A 20288-nucleotide genomic window follows, 5' to 3' on the forward strand; every position below is an offset into this window, starting at 1 on the left:
CGCGACGCCTTGCGTGACAGAGTATTAAAGTGCGAGAACACCGGTCTGACACCCTGCGAACAGGTGAAAAATTACCCTGGCCACCAGCGCCTCCGTGTCCACAAACACGGGAAACCTTGCACCTTGCCCACTTCCGGCCAGAAGAAGTAGGCTGACTTGTGAGTGATAGCAAAGACGATGAAGAGAAGATAAGAAAAATTTTTAAAAAGTCATTTCACGCTAACCCGTCGTATGTTAATATTATGTATTATTCATGCCATATATATATATACACGATTAATTCTGCTGTCTGGGAAAAGATAATCTTAAGCAATAAAAACCTTGTAACAACACTTGTAATAGAGGAAGGACACGTCTGGAAGCACAAACCGTGTGACAGGTCCGGCGCCATGGCGACTTACAAGTCGTGACGAGACGTGCACGAGAGAGAAGTTGTGTGTGTGGTGGTGGTTGGGGGAGAGACACGGGTGCACCGACCGCTGAACCCTCCCTCTACACACCTTTCCCACAACAAGAGGCAAAAGCACGCGCGGTAATCTGCTGTCATCTCAGTGCAGGTGACGTCACATCACAGCGTTCCATCTCCCGTGAGTCACTGCATTCTATTACCTGGTCTCCCGGCTACCACCTCCCCTCACCCACTATAACCGCCATGAAATCGTTTAACGGGTTTTTTCTGTACACATTTTATAACAAAAGTTTTTGACAAAGAAGAAACATGGTACCGTGACAAGAAAGGTAAGTTGGTGGGGTGGGATAGGGGGTGGTCAGAAAACAGTTGAGAAATTCGTTTAGTGTGAGATCTTATTCAGACCCTACCCACCCCACTCATCCAAAACCTACAACCACCTGTCCCGCGTGTGTTGTTGCTATCGATACCCATCTCGACCCCAATCACACCCCGATCATCAAACCCTTGTCTAATTCCGCACGCGCGTACATGCCGTCGAAAATGATGACGTCACGCTTCCTGTGAACACCTGCACATCTAAGAGGGAGAAGGGGAGAATGGGCGTGGAGGGGGTTGTGTGTATTGGGGGAAGGGTAATTTCTTTGGAGGTCTTCGGGGGTCTCTACCCTGTGCTGTTATCGAACACCCAGAAGACTACAATCTAGCAACATTTTTAAAACGTTAATACACCAGGGGCAGGGGTCAGGGTGAAGGTTACTACAGGTCACTGCAGGACGTGATGTAAGTCAAGATAAATACTAAACAGCAAAGTCAGCAAACAATAAAATGTTTTCATGCATGCATGCACCTACCCAGATATCATCGAACTCGCACTGAACAGCCTGGTCTGTCGTCGTCGCGTCCCAGGCCACATCCGTCGTCGACGATGGAGACGGCAGCGGGTAGATGAGCGGCGGAGGCTGGTGGAGGTAGTGGTTGCCGTCGTTGCTGACCAGGCGCCGCAGCACCGCGCGCCGTCTCTTGTCCAGCATGGTGGCACGGGGCTTGCGCACGGGGCCCCTGCCCACAGCCCCCAGCTTGAACATCGAGACCCGACCCCTCGGGGCGGCCTCCTACCCGCACGTGCTTCTCCCTTTCTCTTCCACCTCCTGTCTGTATCTCTCCTGTCGTCACTGCCGTTGTCGTGGTGGAAGCAGTAAACCCTGAGGGACTTGAGGGTCACGTGGCTGGTGCCGCGCACCTTCCGGAACCTGAAGAGCGCACAGTCTCCCTCCTGTGCGGGGCCGTGATGCACATTTCACAACATGAAGAACGCACACATTCACTTTGCAGCTGTGACGCACATTTTACAACCGAAAAGGCGGGTGGTTGTCGCTCCTCTCCCTCGTTTCTCCAGCAACCGACGTCAGAGTCTGCGCTGCCGATAGACACACTAACAACCCTACGTCAGTGAGATAAACCCGGCAAAATCTCAACAAATCAGGTCGTATCCCACGATTAGATATCATAATCCGAGGTGGTTGTTTTTTTTTTGTTTTTGTTTTTTTCTGGCTCCACCAGTCTTCAAAGCAGATGTTCTCTGCGCTTCAAAGTTCACTTCCTCGGCACGAAGCACGTCTCCTGTTTATTTTCCCCCCACCGCCGTCAAAGAAACCAATGTTATTCCACTCTGCAACGGCATGTTATCTCCTTGGCCTCCCAGCTGTACCTTTGTGTAGAAGTATGCGCCTCTGGAAACGAGAAAGATTTCAGGAAGGTCAGCAAGCAAGGACTAACCCACACCGCTGGGCAAAATCCGTCCACGATATCTGCCCGACTAGCGACCGAGGCGCAGACACAGCAGTCACTTCCTTTGTGCGGAGTCGCTGGACCGTGAAGCGACGGTACCAGTTCCGATATGGTCCAAGCAACTCTATCCCCTGGGACAATGCCATGAGGAATAATTTCCTACCACGATAAGGCCGTGGGTTTGGGTCGGTTCCAAGCCAAAGCACTTCAGCAAAGCCGATCAATGACCTGACGGTGGCGGTGGTGGTTGTAGGGGCAGATCTCCCGCCCCCCTCTTCATTCAATATCTACCCCATGTTTCGGGAGACAGCATCCACGTCACGGACTGCCCCACTGGAACCGCAGGAACTTGATCTCCCTGCAGGTGTCTGTGTGTGAGCGGAGCCTCACGAGAAGGGGTTAAGGTGGTAAGATTCCAGGCAGCCGCCTTCTTCTCTACCTGCCAGCGGTCTGAGGCGAAAGGAGGCGCGCAATAGTAATAACAGCCCAGCGGCGTGCATTCCACGCGCTTTGGCCAGGTAAGCAGAGTACGGGAAGGGGGGTGGATGAACGAGAAACCACGCAACAACGGCCGCTGCCTCTCGCCCCCTCCCTCTCACACGGCGCACGGAGGCAAGGCAGCAGCTACACCCTCCGCCTAAGTCACGTCGGCCTGCTGCGGTGACCCCGTGCGCACTTTCCGCGCCTCTGACCTCCGCCGGCACGTGTCCGGAGCTGACAAAGCAGGCGACAGGTAGACAACGTACCTGTCTGTGTATGTGGCGACGGCAGGTGCGACGGGCGAGGTTCAGGAGGTCAAGGCTTCAAGGTAAGTGAGGGGGGGATGAGTGAAGGGGCAAAAAACAACGGAAGCTGCTCGTCTGTTGTTGCGCTTTCCGCATTCACAGGTAAACCGTGGAGATAAACCACATGCACTGCAGGATGTACACGTACACCGCGGACTCGCAACTTTGTGGCCGTGTTGGCGCACCGCTCGTCGATTTTAAGCACCGATCACAGGTGCAAAACAGGATCAGTCCGGCTTCTCCTAAAGCTACCCCGTCTCTACTCCGACAATTAGCACACGAGTGAAAGGGAGCATTATCACCTCCTCTCGTGTTCTCCAGCGAGAACTGGCTTTGCTTTCATCCACTGCAACCTTTTGCACTACCCACTTCCCTACCCAACCAAACCTTCTGCACTACCCATTTCCCTGTCCCAGCAACATTTCGCCCTCCTGGCAAAATAACTGTTACGAAATTCTCGTTCTTCTCTCCTCCTGTCATCTTGTAGACAAATCGTCGGTTCGCACTCTCGACAATGGATCGGAATTACATTATGTGACATCACCCAAATGGGAAGATAATCGCACTGGTTTTCAGTCCCCTTCTTTTTTATTCCCTCCTCCCCCTCACTCAACTGCGATTTGTTTGTGTCACCGCCATGTGTCCTGTAAGCTGCAGGAAGACAATAATCCAGGCGCAGTATCACCAGTCGAGGGCTGTAAGGGAAGCCCTCGGGTGTTTTTCACTTGGTTGCCAAGCTCCTGATCCCCAGCGGCATTTGCAGAAGGTCTCGATGGCACCCCAGGAAAAAGCAACTGCGTGCGTCATACCCGGACGACAACATTGGTCTCCCTTAGCACACCCGTCAGCCGCCACCCGCTGGATTGCGTCAAGGGTCGCAGACAACTCGGTGCCACCAACTCGTCTCCCGTCATTCACCATTACCAAAAAAAGTCTCTTGCGCCTACAGAAAAACGGAGAGGACCTTCTTCTCTAGCCGAGAGAGAGAGAGAAAAAGAAAGTGTACAGTCTGAGCACAGAGAGCTCTTTATCCAGCTCTGCCTGTCCTGTCTTGTCTCAAGAAAGAACTTGCAGTCCAAGTGCTAAAAGTAACAGGCACTTACTGCAACTCTGCAAAGCTTTTCTCTCGCTTCTTAATTTCAGATCCCATTAAAAACAGGTAGAAAACCCAAAAAATTATACTTCATTTTTAGATGTGCACACACACACACATCCATACTCTCCCACCTACCAAAAAAAAAAAAAAAAAAAAAAAATCGAGCGTTCTGCGAAGGTTCGTAAAGGGAGAGAAAAAATAGAAAACCAGGCAAGAGAATGCTCTGAATGATAAACGCCAGCGCTCTTATCGACGGAGGCGGTGATGTACGCGCGCACAGACACACAGACACACACATGCTCGCACATCGCCAGTACACCCCTTCCCCCCTCGTCCACCACTGCCACCAACGCGCAAACAACGCTGTTCCTTCTCCGTCAAGGCACGCGCTCGCACGAGAGAGAGAAACGTTAGCTCGGAGTGTGAGTTGTCCGACAGCGTTTCTCTCTCGCGCGTTGATGTTTGATATACCAGGATAAGAGGATTGCCATACGACAAGGGAAGAGATCTGTTAGACTACTTAACTACTGGGTAATGCTTTGGAAGTCGAGGGGAGGGGTGTGGAGAGAAGATGTTGGGGGAATAGGGGGAGGGAGGGTAGAGGGAAAATGCGCAGCACCATCTTGAATGGAAGGAGGGAAGGAGACGGGTGTCTTTGATTGCAGTCAGTAGTCGTATCTGAACGTTAGTTGGACAATTGCTACCGAATGGTGCGCGTACAGAAGGGAAAAACGCTAAGGAATGGGGTAGGTGGTGGTGGGTGAGTACAGTACAGGTAGAGCAGCTTGGGCCTGGCTGTTAAATCTTACTAGGCCATCGTAACTCAGCTGATTATTTTATAGGACACATAACATGAAAGAAAACCCAAAAAAAAAAGAAAATAGAGAAAACAAAAGAGAAAATGAAACTTGCAGACTGTGAAATGTGCTGAGAGATGAACAAAAGATATGGAGCGTTTAATACTCCGTGTGCCTCCTCATAACACAGGCTACAGTGGGTGGGTGGGTGTCCGGCCCCCACCACTTCCACCTGTGCAATGCAACCTGGCACAAATCAATATACCTGAAACACACTGATGAGCTTAGTCAAGGCGAATCCACTTGAAATAACGAGATTCTACCGAGAGAAAGAAACTGCTTTATCTGGCATTCTTATAACAACAACAACAACAACAACCATTTATAAGTCGCCTAATCTACAGGTACTAGCAAACATCTAGTCACGCATACCATTCGTCAAACAGGACCTATGGTCCAGACATGAAAGGCCTTACATACTCAAACCATACGATACAGAAAGATGGCACATTACAAGTAGATGTTTGGTGGTTGATAGAAGAAAAGGTCTGACTGTACAGGGAACGATTCCAGAACTGTCATCAACAGCAGGATACGGCCTGGAGTGAGTGATGCTGGCAGCGGACAGAGAAGAAGACTGTCAACAGACCAGCAGAGTGAGCGAGAAGTCAGGTGGGGGTAGGATGGGGAAGCAGGTCAGTGAGGTATCTGATTGGAGCTACCCCTACGATAATGGCATCGCATATACAAGCTGACTTGTGCTTGATGTGAAGTGTACTTCTTAAGCAGTTGCGAGTTACTTCTCAAAACACAATAACCAATACAACCTCTCTCATACACACCCACACCATTCACGCACAACATAGTAAATCCCCTCCCCATTTCCGCCACCGGCTCACTCCAGTGCCTAGACACCGGAAGTAGATATGCGTGCGCCGTGTCAACCTTTCTCTTTACGAATCGTGTGACCTCCGACCTCCGTGGGGAAGGGGTGGGGATAGGAAAGGTGTGCTCGCCGTTTCACCTTACAAGGTTTCTCACACACACAATCCACCCTTTACCCAGTCAACATATGGTTACCTGAAATTATCAATGAAAGGTACAAGGAACGGAAGGAGAGGATCAGACTCCCGTCTGGGATTACTTGTCGCGGGCTAGCCACGATGAACCACTCACAGTAAACCTGTCTTCACGGCTGAAAGTCTCTTGAAACTTTTACCTCGCTTTCTTCTAGTCCCGTCTCGTCCCACACGGTGCGTAAACCCGATTCTTGCGTTTCTTTCATCCCGGCTTGAACAGTGTGTATGCCAGTAAAAGTCTCCCCAAGTCGCTGCAGTACTTTAGCCACATCCTTGCCTCTCATGGATCCGATGATACTACTTCCATTGTCTGACAAGTGACTGGATGGACAACTGGACTGTCGTTATCACTGAGGCTTGGAGCTGACACGTGAGTAGTAGTTCGCCACAGTTGCGCTGCTTTCATCCACTAAGCTGTAGCGGTTCCACTCTCCTCCTCCCCATCCCCTTTACCCTCCACCTCACAACTCTGAGGATCAATAAATTATTGTGACTACATACCGTTTGGCGCTCTGCCAATTCATCTTCTCCTTTCATTCGCTCTAACAACGTTTTGCTCATCCTAGACTTTTCCTCCCTTCCCACACCTTTGCCCTTCAATATAAACAGCAGTAAAGACACAGTAAACACAATTTCCCTGTCTACGTCACGCTTCCGCTGCCGTCGCCAACACCACCCCACCGTCTGTTCTCCTACCCACCCACCCACCCGGTCCCCACTCTACCCACGGCGACAACCGCTGGTAAATAAAACGTACAAGCTTGACTCCTAGCGTCAGTATGTTGTGCTCCCAGCTAACCGTTGTCTTCTGCCTCCTCCCACCCCGCTCCCCCGCCTTGTGGACAAAAGCATGTGAACAACGCCATGATTAATCCCTGTCTGCCTTCCCCGCTTTGCATATTCCAGTCGTGTGTATTTCCCCTCCGAATAATAAACATCCTTTAGACCGCACCGAAAGGAAAGCTCTCCATAAACGACTGGGATATAAATGCGAGGTGGGGTGGGGTTAGGGGGTTGTGAGGGGATGTTGATGGTTGGGAGAGAGATTCCTGCATGGATTTCTTCTTTTTTTTTTTTTTTGGACGTTGTATACAATGAAGTCCGGCGAAAGGCTGAGTTGATCTAAGCCAGTGATGCCCAACCTTTTTCGGCCTGCGGGCCATATCCATTTCGGACAGCCGTGTCGCGGGCCACTTCGCCGCAAAAATACAAAAAGGAAAAAAAAAATAGAGCAGATACCATTTTTTATTAGAAACAAGTTGTACTTACCATTAATTATGTACTAATTAGTGGGATATTTGAAGTTGTTTTCCCGAAACCAACTTCTCAATGTCCGGCCTCATCGTAGAGACACCAAGTCGGAGCACTGAATCGAAAAGTTCGTCCATCGAAAAAAAGATTGGCAAACGCCCCTACGTGGGGATAAATACTTCTTCTTCCCTTTTTTCGTTTTTTAAGGTCTTCTTTTATTACTAACATGCCGATTTCCTGCACTGTGGGCAGAAGTTTCGCGGGCCGGATGGCACCGCGTCGCGGGCCGGATATGGCCCGCGGGCCGTAGGTTGTGCATCCCTGGTCTAAGCGATGCCATTTACAGTAAATAATGTCTACTTGCCTTCTTCATTCACTGTGCCCCAGGACAACACTGGCGTAGCGGCCATAGTAGATATGGGACAGAAAACTCGGCAATAAAGTTGGTCATTTCCAAAATTTGTTTCAACAGAGCTTCTTTATTTACTTATATGAACTGGGAAAAGAAAAGAAAACGAAAGAGATGGGTGGGTGGTGTAAGAGACATGGAGAAAGATGAGAGCAAGAAAAAAATGCAAATGAATATCTTCGTATCTTCGTTTTTTCTCTCCCCCTTCCGCCATCTCCATTTTTATCTCGGTCGGCTTATGCTAGCGATTTCAAAGCATCTCTATGCCCTTATAAACTGAAAACACACACACACTATCCAACAAGCGATCATATCTGGTAACAGACGGCCGACCTGTCAAAAGTCGCCATAGTTGCATGCATGTTCAAAGACGAGTTCAGTGAACAGAATCCGCTGGCATCAACCTACTTGTTGCCCATTCATTCCAAAACTGTCGAAGAAGCCAGCCAATTGGTCCTTCAAGTGGGCCGCTCTTCTCCATCACTCCCCACACACCCATCCACATCCCACCTCCACTGGAATCAGCTGCAGCAGCGACTGTTTACGAGCGGACCGCAACACCGTCGTAAACACACAGGGTGGTCCTCCCCGAACACATGAAAGAAGCTCTTTCACAGTCCTTCCAAGGAAGAGAAACAAAATTTAAAGAGGAGAAAAGAAAGGGTATGATGGGGACGGGGTTGATGGGCGGTAGAGGTGAAGGCCTTGTGTTCCCCCGGCCGAAATCTAGGCGGACACCTTGAAGGCCAAGGCTGCAGTCTGTCACCGCCGGAACCGCCAGGTGGCTCGCATCTCCTCGCAAGCCCACCCCGCTCCTCGACCGAGCAAAACTGCGAGGGAGGTCTTCTCCCACGTCAGAGATTTTCCACCCAGTGGATTTCGTTGACTGTTAAGACATGGAAGTCACAAACCCCGAGCCAAAGCCCTTCCCTTCGCGAGGTACACGCGATTCTGAACAGGACAGGTTTCACCTGGGTTTTTGAGAAGGGGTTACATCCTCACCTCCGGGGAGAAAGTCGCGAAAGCCGGCTGCTGATTGTAGCCTTGACAGTAGCCGTTAAAAAGTCAGAAATCTGGTCAAAGTTAATCCACGTGTACGTTTATTTATTTATTTTATTAAAAGACTTAGCGACACCAAACTGAAACCTGTGACAGCAACACATTTTCTTGCCTTCAACATAAAGCTTTTAAGCATTAGTCCTATTGAAGGAACTAGCCCTGTTGTTGTTGTTGTTGTTACTACTGTTGTTGTTTTGGAGCGACGATAAGGCACACACACACCCACACGCCTGTAACTACCCGCATGTATTGCACCACATGAAACCTGGTTTGCTTCTCTCCCTTTACAAGTGTGATGGCGACAGCCTCCATCTGTCAGGTGCTGTGGAACATGACAGACTATGCAGGGCGTCCCCCTTGTACCGCTGTGGGGATGGTTGTTGATGTGGAGAGCAATGTCTTATGGGTAGGAGAAGCAGACCACTCGCTCAACGCTTGCTGGCAAAGTTCTGGCCCCTCGATAATTGGTTACTTCCACCAGCTGCCCCTGTTCTCACTCCGCAACCTGAAAACTTCAACGGATCAACTACGTTCTCTCTAACTGAGAGACTGGCAGTGTGCGATGCAGCAAGAATTTAACGAAAAACAGTGAAAAAGGGAATGAAATATGAAGCAAAATGGTCATCAGATTTCAAACACCTGTGCCATCTTAACATGATTTGCAGTTTCGTGTTACGACTTCCAGAAACAGTTTTGATACAATTTTTGTTTTGTTGTTTGTGAGAGAGAGAAAGATGTTGCCATAGTTGTTGTTTGTTTAGGGAGCTAAAGAGATTGTTATCTACAGCCAGATGGAGCTCAGATGGAGATCACGAAGCCATACGGTGTACACGCAGAGCGTATGGACGGGTGAACAATCAACCAAGAGTGTGCACGTGTTCACATGTTGTGACCGCGAGGGTGCACTTCGCATGTGCGAGTACTCTGTTGGTGTGTGCGAGCGGGTGTGTGGAGTTGTCCCCCCCCCCTCGTGTCTGTTTTCTCACCATCAAAACGCGACTCTAGTGCTCGTGCACTACCAGACCATGTCCACACATCCCCCGAATCACATTTGCACATCTCAGCGTCTTCAGATGAAGTCGAGACTGGATTTCTTTGGGGTCTTGTTGAATCGCATACCCCTTGTATCCCCTTCTTAACCCTGCTGCACTCGTTAACTCTCGTGTCAAGCCTTCCCCCACCCCGCCGAGCCACCTCCTCTGCCCACGTTTCGCCCTCCAACTTATTCCTTCATCGCTGACAGACCATCATCCAAACATTATGGCTGCTGGACATTTGGTCACATAATAGAGGGTTTTATTCGCGAGCAGTCGTTGGATCGAGCAAATCACCACTGACTGTTTGGTGGTGATGAGTTTATAACACCCACCCACCTTCTCCCCTCTTTGCCCTAAATGCTAGCGAAAGTAAGGGGAACCTCCCAGAGTGTCTCAGCTTTCTGATTTCTGGCACAACAGTTTAGCTCAGTGTGCCGACACAGCCCAGCTAACACATCACAGGTCTCTTCACAGCGGAAACCGCGATTATTGACCACGGGAGGCAACTCATTACCGTCTGTTTACCAAATACATGGTAACCTCCCCTGATCCAACATGCGTGTGCAATATGTGCTGGTGTTAATAACATTGTTATTGTCTTAATTATTCCCTCTCCCCATTCCATTCCTTAAAACAATTATTTCAGGTGATAAATTAATCCGTTCGACGGGTGAACGCAGTTGTTAAAGTGTGAAGCACTAAGCCTGCTGTTAGCAAGGGCTATTACTCTATATGTCTTGTACCTGCATGTAGTTACAGAGTTCTCTCCATTAACTGCAAGCGGGGGGAAAAATCGTCATTATCGCAGTTGTTTTTGTCGCTTATCGCCATTCAAAAATTGTTACCGAATAAAACAAAATACTGAAGTCTAAAAATGTAATATAAAACTAAAGAAACTAATACATGAGAGAGAGAATGAACACATTTCGATGAGAAGACATCAACGTCATCTGACAATTGTATTGAATGAACATACCATCATGATTCTGACACTTGGTAACCCCAATACATCCAAGTCAGCGAACTACAACAACAGCAACAAAATATACAAAAAAGTTCGTTCTGTAATCTTTCTTTATATGTCTTTGAGGAGTGAGATGTTAAAGGACACTTATCGGGTTAGGTTTTTGTGAGGGAGGTGTTCCATCTCTCTGCCTTTCTTACTTTCGTTGTTCTTTCTCCGACCATTTCAATCAGGTACCCTTTCCTGTCAGCTGAGTCGACTGGTTTGGTCAGGTGAATCAGGGGAAGGAGGCAGAGGGGCGAAGAGGGTGAGCATAAACCAGTGAGGATCGTGGATCCTATCTGCCCTCCGGCAAGTCATTTTCGTCTGGACGAGGTATCTACTGAGCGAGTTCGACGGACCAAGTACAATGGTAAAATTTTTTAAAAAATCGGCAGATAGGGGAGTGAGGATCGAAAAAAATTCAGGTGTCATAGGAGGATTGTGAAGTGGGAGGGTAAGGCGATTGTGAGTGGCCTAGTCACGGAACCTTTCCGTGCAGACCAGTCTTTCGATCCACGAACGCGTCTGGTTGTCGGCGGCCTCTGAGCTACACCCACACACAGCTACCCCCACCTAGCCCTCGGCATCGAGCGGTGATGGCGAACTGTGTCTCAGTGTCGTCAGTGTCCCCGGTATAACACTCTGTCACTCATACACGTAAACAAACTAGTGATGATATTGGAGAAGTACAACACTCGCACTTTAAACAAAGAATCCAGGTTTTATTCATAGGTGTGCAAGGACTAGGAGAAAAGTCGCTTTGAGGTTGATATAGGTTGTTTTGGTTTGGTGTTGTTGTTTTTTTTTTAATTTTATTTTTGTTTTGTTGTTTTGTGAGTTTTGTTGCTTTTGTTGTTAGTTTGGGAGTTTTGTTACCTACTCCTCCAAGTCATTAGCTCCTTATACAACGGTTGCAGACCAGTTTAGTCTCGATTTGATGTTTGTACAAGATTGGCAAGCCAGTATTTTTATATACACTATGCTTCTTTGGGAACTGTTGTTTCCAGCTACGTTTCTATTTTAAACAATCTCTATTCTGAACGGTCGATTCGTACATTGGATTGCATGCCTCCTCACTATGACTTTTTAAAAAAGTGCTTTCAAATGTGGGCTTTTTGTTGATTTGAAAGAAAAATTTAGTGGCGCTAACATTAGTCGTCCATGTTTAGTGCGTGGACTGCATTAAGGACAAGCGGCGCCACTTCCGATCAGTGCGGTTACAGCTAATTTCTTGTGCATCAACAACACCAAAACATCCTTTGTTCGCCAACAGGAAATGTTTATATCACCTTTTAATGCAAAAATTCTCGGCTTGTGCGAACTCGGATTTAGAAAATATTCAGCTTCTATACATGTTTTTAAAAAAAAGCAAAAATAGCACCCCCTTTATTTGAAAAATCTTTTATAAATTAATCTCCCTTTTCTATAAACAACGGTGGGGAGGGGAACAGAAACAAATTTTTAAAAACTTTTAAAAAACGCTTTAAGAAAACAGAAAGCGAGAGAAGATAACCAGTTTACAACAAGTGGCTGAGTTATCTGCTCAGTCAAGCCCCAGAACATATTCTCGGATAACAACAGCCAAGCTTTGGAGGGTGGGTAACGACGACGACGACGACGACAGCCTGCGGTTTGCATATGGCCTGAGTTTAAAGGTTTGCTGTGAGAGAACAAGCATTTCACCGTTTAACTAGCATCATGTTAAATAAATAAAAATAGCTGATTAGAAAAGCTTGATAGTCTGTGGCTTGATCAGGAGAAAGAAAGCGGTGTGGGATTGTGGGATAAAACACGCGTACACACAGTGCAACATAGCAGACGAGCTTGAAACAAAGCGGCCACCCGTTGTATGTTCCGAGGTACACAGACATTATCTCTCACTTACTCTTCTGTTATGAGTGCGCGTGTGTGTGTGTGCATGCATACGAGTGGCACATACAAACCTGTCTCTGCGCATCCTTCTGAACGAACGCAATGGACAATGATTAACAGCCAGCCTCTCTCTCTACTCCCTCCTCCTCGCCAACAATCCCATGCCACCCCGTCATCGCGCCTGTTGTCGCTACATAACCGACGTCACTAACGTCCAACTGAACTGCTGAGGGTGCAAACCATATCAAGTGATTATTATTTCTGTACACAGGGTTAGCGCAATGTTTGCCTCAATCCAATAAAACAAAACAGCTTTCACAACACAACACAAGTAGCATGATAAAAATCTCTCCATACACAGGTGTCAGACTAGCCAGCTTGAAGCTGCATCCATGTGTGACAATCATGTTCTGCAACATCGAGATGATCAGGCATCAACCCCCACCCCCAAAAAAACAAAAAAAAAACAAAACAAAAAAAACAACAAACAAACAAAAGAAAATCATGCCTCTTTTTTCAGGATATCTCTGGCTGTTATAATATAGTGTTACTGTTCTTCCCCTGTAACTACTATTTCTTCACCGATATCCGGTTATACGAGCTCCGGTCTGTCCTAGACGCGTTTATAAACATTTTTGTAACTTTACTATTTTCCCCTGGCAACGGTTGCCGACACCCTGATACACGTCAATGGCGACGTGTCATCCATGGTTAGAAGGCGTGAAATAATTATTCCTTCCTCACAGTAAATACGCCCACTCCACATCATAACAAGGTGATACTTATACAAGGAGAGAAAGACAGAGGAAAACAAGAATATGACATGGAAGGGAAGAAGGAAAAGAAAATACAGGTGTAGAGAAGAAAGAATAAAATAGTCGGAGGGAAAGGAAGAATTGAAAAACTAAGACCAACACATACACTTGTACACCTCAATGTTGTCGCATGAATGGCTTGCACCACCTCGCCCTCCAGTGCCCCGCACAACAAAGACGCTGGCCCCTTGCCCTGTGACCTGTGACCTGTGCCCTGTGCCCTCTGGTTGCGCCTGGTGAAGCCGCTGACAAGGGCTGACAGGAGGAGCAGTGCAATGTCTTCGTAAACATGTCCTCGTCTTACGCCCTTCCTCCGTCTTCAAAGGAAATGTCTTCGTAAAAGCTCTGATCCGGGTGATGAGTTATATGTAGTTGTGGTTAACTGCCCACTGACAGTAATAAATATTCAGTACCTGATCGCTGTACAACGCACACACTGTCCACAACATGACCGATGCCACTATCCGTCCTTTTCAGACAATTACGAATGCAGGGGACATGACTTGCACCACCACTGGCAACGGTCTCTGCGGAGTTAGAGAACAACGGCATCCGAACCCGAAGGCGGTCAGAGCGTCCGGTTCGATACCCATTCTACTCAGCATACATCGTTCCCCCCTACCCATTCCCCACTTCCTCTGGAGAGGAAGAGGACGCAGCAATTTCACCCATATACCAGCATAAGGCCACGGGACTACATATACCTTAGTCGTAATAAGCTAAACTTTTGCTTTCATGAACTTTTCCGACACCAACAACCAAATCTGCTGTGGGCTGTGAAAGTTCGGACAGACGACCGGCACTTCTTTCGGCCAAGCTTCATACTTCGTCGGAATCAACACTGCCTTTCACTTTCACAATTTCTTTAATCAACAAAATGTCATCTTACAGGTTGTTAATTAACCTGTTATTGTTGAGAAAGTTGTGGGTGAAAAATTGGTTAACTTCGTACTCTTGATGTGTAAGCGTATGGGTACCTTCAGTCTTATTTAAGCGAATAGCAAACGATTAAGGGAAGACCAGTTCAGAGAAATAATCAGGGCAGGTGCCAGCAAATTAAAACACAGCACGGACACTTTGTACTGTTCTCGCGTGCGACGATTCGGAACCACATGGTTTCACCTCTGTAATATACTCGGACTGGAAACTTCGACAACCTGCAGAGGAGGTTACGATGTTTGCCTGAAAGTGATACAGGACTGTCGACTCCCAGAAGCTGTCGCGCACCTTATTACAAGGTCCCCACGTGCAGTCTCTGATCACGTGACGAGACGGCGGTAGAAGTGATGACGGTGACATCATGCAAGCCGCCACAAAGTTTGCATTACTTCGATACGCAAACAGGAAGGTAAGTAACGGTGAATTTAAGGCCACTCTAAGATCCGTCCATCTGTGTCTACATGTTGGTCACAATACTTGCATCCGTTACTTTATTGCAACGCGGACATTATTCACCATATTGCAGTGCAGCTTTGTTTCCGCATGAGCGAAATTCATGACCGTTAATTTGCTGCCATCTTTTCGTAACTGGAACGCCCAAAAAATATATAATACTCCGAAAGACAACATTCATACACAATTCAACATAATGCCATAATGCAAATCTTAGGTTATCCATACTCGCTGTCTTCCACATCTCCTCAGGGCAAGCTTATGGCTTTTTAAAATAATGATAATAATATAAAAATCTCACCATGGCTGTAAATGCTCCTACCTACACCGATGCTCCACTCACACACAGGTGCCAATCATTTCTCGCTGTTCACAGATCTCCGGAATGCCTCGTGAAAAACTATAATGACTTCACGAACCATAGAAAGCTGTGCAAATCCATCCATAAACTACTTTCTACACAACGTGTCGCCATCCTTCATGGGTTGGAGATCCATTAGCTAGGTATGTGTGTATGTACGTACGGTATGACATACACACCGCGACACACCGACCAACACTCGACTGAAGGGACACAGCGCGTGCTCACTCGCTACACACTGCCTCAGACTTCATTAAAGACCTCAAACACTGAGAGTAAGCAACAAGACTGAAAACCGTGATAGACCAGTGTTCTCCCCCTCCCTCACTCCCACCCACGTGCCTTCATCCCAACGTGCACCGCGTTGCACGGTTATAAATAAACAATGTGCGTCAGTTAACCGGGGTGCGAAAGTTGCACAGTGACCTGTGGTTGACCCCCGTTGTGTATGCAATGTACACGTGTATGAGTGTGAGAGAGAGAGGGTGTGAGAAAGAGAAAGTGAGAGTGAGAGAGAAAGTGAGTCAAAGAGACGGTGTGTGTGTGTTTGTTAACATAAACTACAGGAGGGAACTGAGGAATAAAGAGTGTTGCCAGCGGTGTACAGTTTTTTTAAACAGTTTTTCTCACGCTTCACTGAACATTCCTGTACTAGCAGTGAACCCGCTTTATGATCATCGCCTGCACTGAAAGGAAACATCAACCGTCACAACTGTCCTGACCTTCTTTTCGTTTAAGAAATATCCTAGAAAAGAAATATCCTAGCTACTGCGCCTGGCCTACCAACTACTACACTAGCACCTAGTCTACCAACTACTGCACTAGCACCTAGCTTACCAACTACTGTGTACATTCATGTCTGTCCCAGGCCCATACCAACCATCTAGAACTGACCTTAGTCGGGTTCTCTCACAGACCAAGCTATCAGCTTCTCTCAGTTTTGTTAGAAACTCGCAGTCAGCAATTTGCTTCATGCCAGACAGTGCTCTTAGTGTCGGGGATGTCTAAGCCCTGATGATAGGGAATCAGGTTTAGTTCCCCATCACCAGCCCGTAACAAGAAAAGTTCGGGACTATAATCGCTAGCAACAAACCTCCCCTTTACTGTGTATGTTTGCTGTCACCCGAGTGTGAAAGTCCAGAATATCCCTACACATCCCAAGTTGACAGCAAACTCAAAGCTGGAAGAGTTAGAGAGGTACCCCAGCCAGTAATTAAATGAAAATGAAAAGACTGTGATGCTTTTAGTGTTAGTGTACCCCCATCTTTGACTGAATGGTTACAAGGCTAGCTAGCTCACAAAGGTGTCAGATGGCGATGAAAGGCAACAGGGACCGAGCAGCCCAGCGGGTGGTAAAGAGCGCCACGAAAATTCTAGCTTCCTTTTGTTGCTCCTCTACCCCAACCTACCCTGCTCTTAGTCGTCAAAGACATACCTGCCATTCCAATTCCCTCCCCCACCTTTTTCTCCACTTCAAGCACCCAGCCAGCCGGCCATTCATTTCCGCCTCTGGCCCTTCCCACCGTGAGCTTCTCCTACTCCTCCACCAGGTCGGTATGCACTCACCTGTGAGGTCTTGCCAGACGAAGAGGTGCAGGTCGCTCGAGCCTACAGACATCTTACCTCACAAAGATCATTAATATTCCTCGCACTCTACCCACTCACACACACATACACGCACACTTTACATGGGTACGTACTTTTAGAGTGTGTGTGTGTGAGCGCGCGATTGCGTGATCGAGAGCGAGGAAACTGAGAAAGAAAGGGGTAACTTTTATTTTAAAAACCTATTTTCCTGTCACTAGCATTTTTATCCTTCAGCCTTCTACGCTCCACCACTGTCATTTATGTTTGTTGTTTTGTGGCAAGTTGGATAATGGCGAAGTCAGCCATGAACTTACTGACGCAGGAATTTTTTTCTGAAAGCTCTTTGCCAACCTCGTTTTTCAGACACTTCCATTACTGAGTAGCTGCGACCGGATTTTTTAATAGGTGTTTTAAGCCATGCCAGCAACTACATCTTTATCACGGTTAAGCCTGCAAATACATGCGACATGCACGGAAAGAACAGCGTGCCCGAGACGAGATCTGAACCCCAGGCACCCAGTGTGGTGTACATGAGCGAACTTTGTGGTCCTGGTACCAATGTCGCCCTGGATAAACAAACACACATACACATACACATACACACACTTGATGTCATTTCGGCAGAATGGAAATTTACTGCACAACGAATTCAAACCTGTCTCGAAATCTACATTATCTCATTAAACATTTCCTAAATCGTCTTCATTCACAGCCGCCTCACCGCCATCTTTATCCATTCGATAATAAAAATGAATCATTGTCAAAGGAGTCTAACAAATGATAAGTTGTCTGAAGTAAGTAAGGACTTATGCCTGAAGGTAAAGGGTAGTAGTCTTGAAATTAAGCAAGAAAATGTTCCCTAAAGGATTTGCGTAACCTTATGTGTATTGATTTTCTGTGTTCAAAGTTGTAAGCAAACATAAAATGTTTGTTCGCTCATGCACACCACTCCACCTTATCTTCACAGTATTGGCGACGTGGGATTGAACCCCTGCGCCACGTGTCTGTCACCTGTTGCCTTTTTACTACACTCTTCGTGCATTTTTCTCGTTAATGGTTATGGGTGGCAGGTACAATTCACTTTCTCGTTTAGTGAACTGTATGAACTTCGGATAACCCCTCTCTCTCGCATACACACAATGAATTTGCAAGCTGATCAGCCTACACATCCGACGCCCCTAGGGAACGAGGCGATTCGGGTAACACTCTCCACGAGAATGCCATCAGTCTGCAGTTAGTGAAGACAGGTCGGCGCCACGGTCATCCTCATCTCCCTCCCATGTCCCATGTGACTGTTGCGTCACTCTTCGACGCAGAGACGGGACTGACGCCGGTAAAGGTTAGACGAGGTCAGAACAATGGTCGTTGCCCCCAGCGAGCCTGGCATCAAGTCCAGCTGTGACGTCACTAGCATCCCTCGTGTTGCGCTCTATCACCTCCATCATTTTCATCTGGTTGGGAATTTTTTTTTTCAGGTGATGCTCGACCTGAGAGTGACAGTTCCAAGTGAAGCCAGGACACTCGCTGCTTTTCACCTGCAACTCCGTGCGGGAGGCATCCTGAGAACGCTGTAGCAAAACTAACATTTCTCTCAGCCTTCGTACAGGTTTATGGCGGGGGCAGGGGTGCGGGAGGTAAAACTCGGAGGAAGAAGGGTGGACTGGGATGCGGGGAGAGGGGAGAGGGGCGATGCAAAAGGGTGGTGAGTGCGAACACGCGCGTTCACAGACTGAGTGGCGAGCGAGGGGGACCACACACTTCTCTGATCTTCTATTGTAAGTCTACGAGTCGGATCGTCCGCTGGCAGACATGGAGTCCTCTGGAGACAACATCGGGCAGCGCCACCCACGGCTTGCACGAATCACCTTCACATCAATCCTCACCGCGTGTGTGCAGTACAAGAATGAACGACCATTTCACATTTCCCCCAGGCTGTTCAGATTTCGTTAAAAATGAAGGTGGTAGGGGTGGGGACGAATCTTCGGTAAGCAGGGTTACGTCCAACAAAGAGGAAGGCAACAGTCAAGAAATTTTCCAACACACGTGCAGTCACTGTCACGAGCTTAATTAAATTATAGTGACTTCATCATCTTATTCATGAGAAACACTACCACAGCCACAACTAACAGCCGGCGACAACAGAAGAATGTTAAACTCTACCCTTAAGGCTGCTGTTAACTCGGTGAAGTGTTAAAATGTCAAAATTGCGAATAGCCCTCAAGTCTCACTGTATTGGGTAATGTATGGTAAGGCCCTGCCCACGTGACAAAACAACACTTCCTACTTGGCTACAACAGCTAGACAACATTTCCCAACTACTACATGTGCTAGGCAACACCCCATCAGCTGTTCCTGCTAAAAGTACAGCTTCTATTTGAAGAAGTGTTATGCAATATTCCCCGATTACTACACGCTAGGCAACATTCCCCACCTGCCACAAGTGAGTGTGGTTCAGGAGGGACTGGGTGCTCAACAGCGGCAATGACTGAAAAACAAACATTATCGCCGCCACCTTAACAACCACAATCGCCTCCACCCTGTCTAGTAAGTATGCTGTTATTGAAGCTGTTGACAATGCTTACCTGTCCTACCGGTTTCCGTGGAAGTCGCTTTTCATTTGTTTGGGTTTATTTTTGTAAATAAACACCACTGTAAAACTCTCTTCGGGTGACTTTATTTAAGAAAGCAACAAAAATGTAATGAACTTGCCAAACAGTGGCGTCACCTGCACAGATTGGGTTGGGAGGGTAGCGAAGACTGATGGCAGACGAGGATAAATCTTTGAGCAAAAAAAAAAAAAAAAAAAAAAAATACATTCTTCTCTTCAGTGTGCGTGACCAGGGGGTATGAAACGAACTTACTAGCCCTCCCGCCAACCTGTCCTCGACCACCCGCAACCTGCCTGACCTATAAACGTCACAAAGGTATGTTGGGCGAGGAGGAGGGCGAGGGGAGAGGTAGCACAGTTAACTGTCCCCCATCCACCGACTTATTTCAACATGTATTATAACATAATCTATGAACGAGTGCTAGCTGGAAATGCTCTTATCGTCACCAGGTGTTTAGCGTATCTGACCACAAAAGAAAAAAGAACCTGAGGGTAACTCTACCACAACCCTCGGCTGCAGTCATCATACGCGGCGCGGCGGGAGCTCGTGCCAAAGGAAACTCAACACCGCCTCAAACGTCATTTTCGAAATCATACCATCGCTGACGTCATGCACCACCCGGGCTCCACATGCCAGTTCCTTCATACCTCCCTTCCCGACCCCGCTCCGTGTGCCCCCCCCCCCCCCAACCAGCTGGAGGCACAACCCTCTTCAAAAAAATAAAAATTTAAACTCTCAGTTCAGACGATGCAGTTGCGATTGTCAAGCAGCCTTCACCCGGTCTCATCAACGGAGGAAGCAGAGGGGTGGTGAAGGAGGGTGGAGGAGGTTATGATCTGGGTTATGTCTGTCATGATCGCACCCCGCACAAACAAATGTTGTCATGCTGAGGCCCTGTGATGGAGTGTGGAACAGAATGTATCTCGGTCAACA

General features: G+C 47.7%; 1 protein-coding gene and 1 long non-coding RNA gene across 2 annotated transcripts in view; one reads left to right on the plus strand and one right to left on the minus strand.

Annotated features, from left to right (window-relative positions):
- LOC112566973 (cGMP-inhibited 3',5'-cyclic phosphodiesterase A-like) overlaps positions 1-20288 on the minus strand; it is a 73300-nt gene that overhangs the window by 38429 nt on the left and 14583 nt on the right.
- Positions 1498-11098, plus strand: LOC112565542. The gene is made up of 2 exons (XR_003099433.1): positions 1498-3008; positions 10911-11098. It is a non-coding gene; the product is annotated as an uncharacterized LOC112565542 (long non-coding RNA).

The sequence above is a fragment of the Pomacea canaliculata genome, linkage group LG6 (assembly GCF_003073045.1).
Source record: "Pomacea canaliculata isolate SZHN2017 linkage group LG6, ASM307304v1, whole genome shotgun sequence".
Lineage (NCBI taxonomy): Eukaryota > Metazoa > Mollusca > Gastropoda > Architaenioglossa > Ampullariidae > Pomacea > Pomacea canaliculata.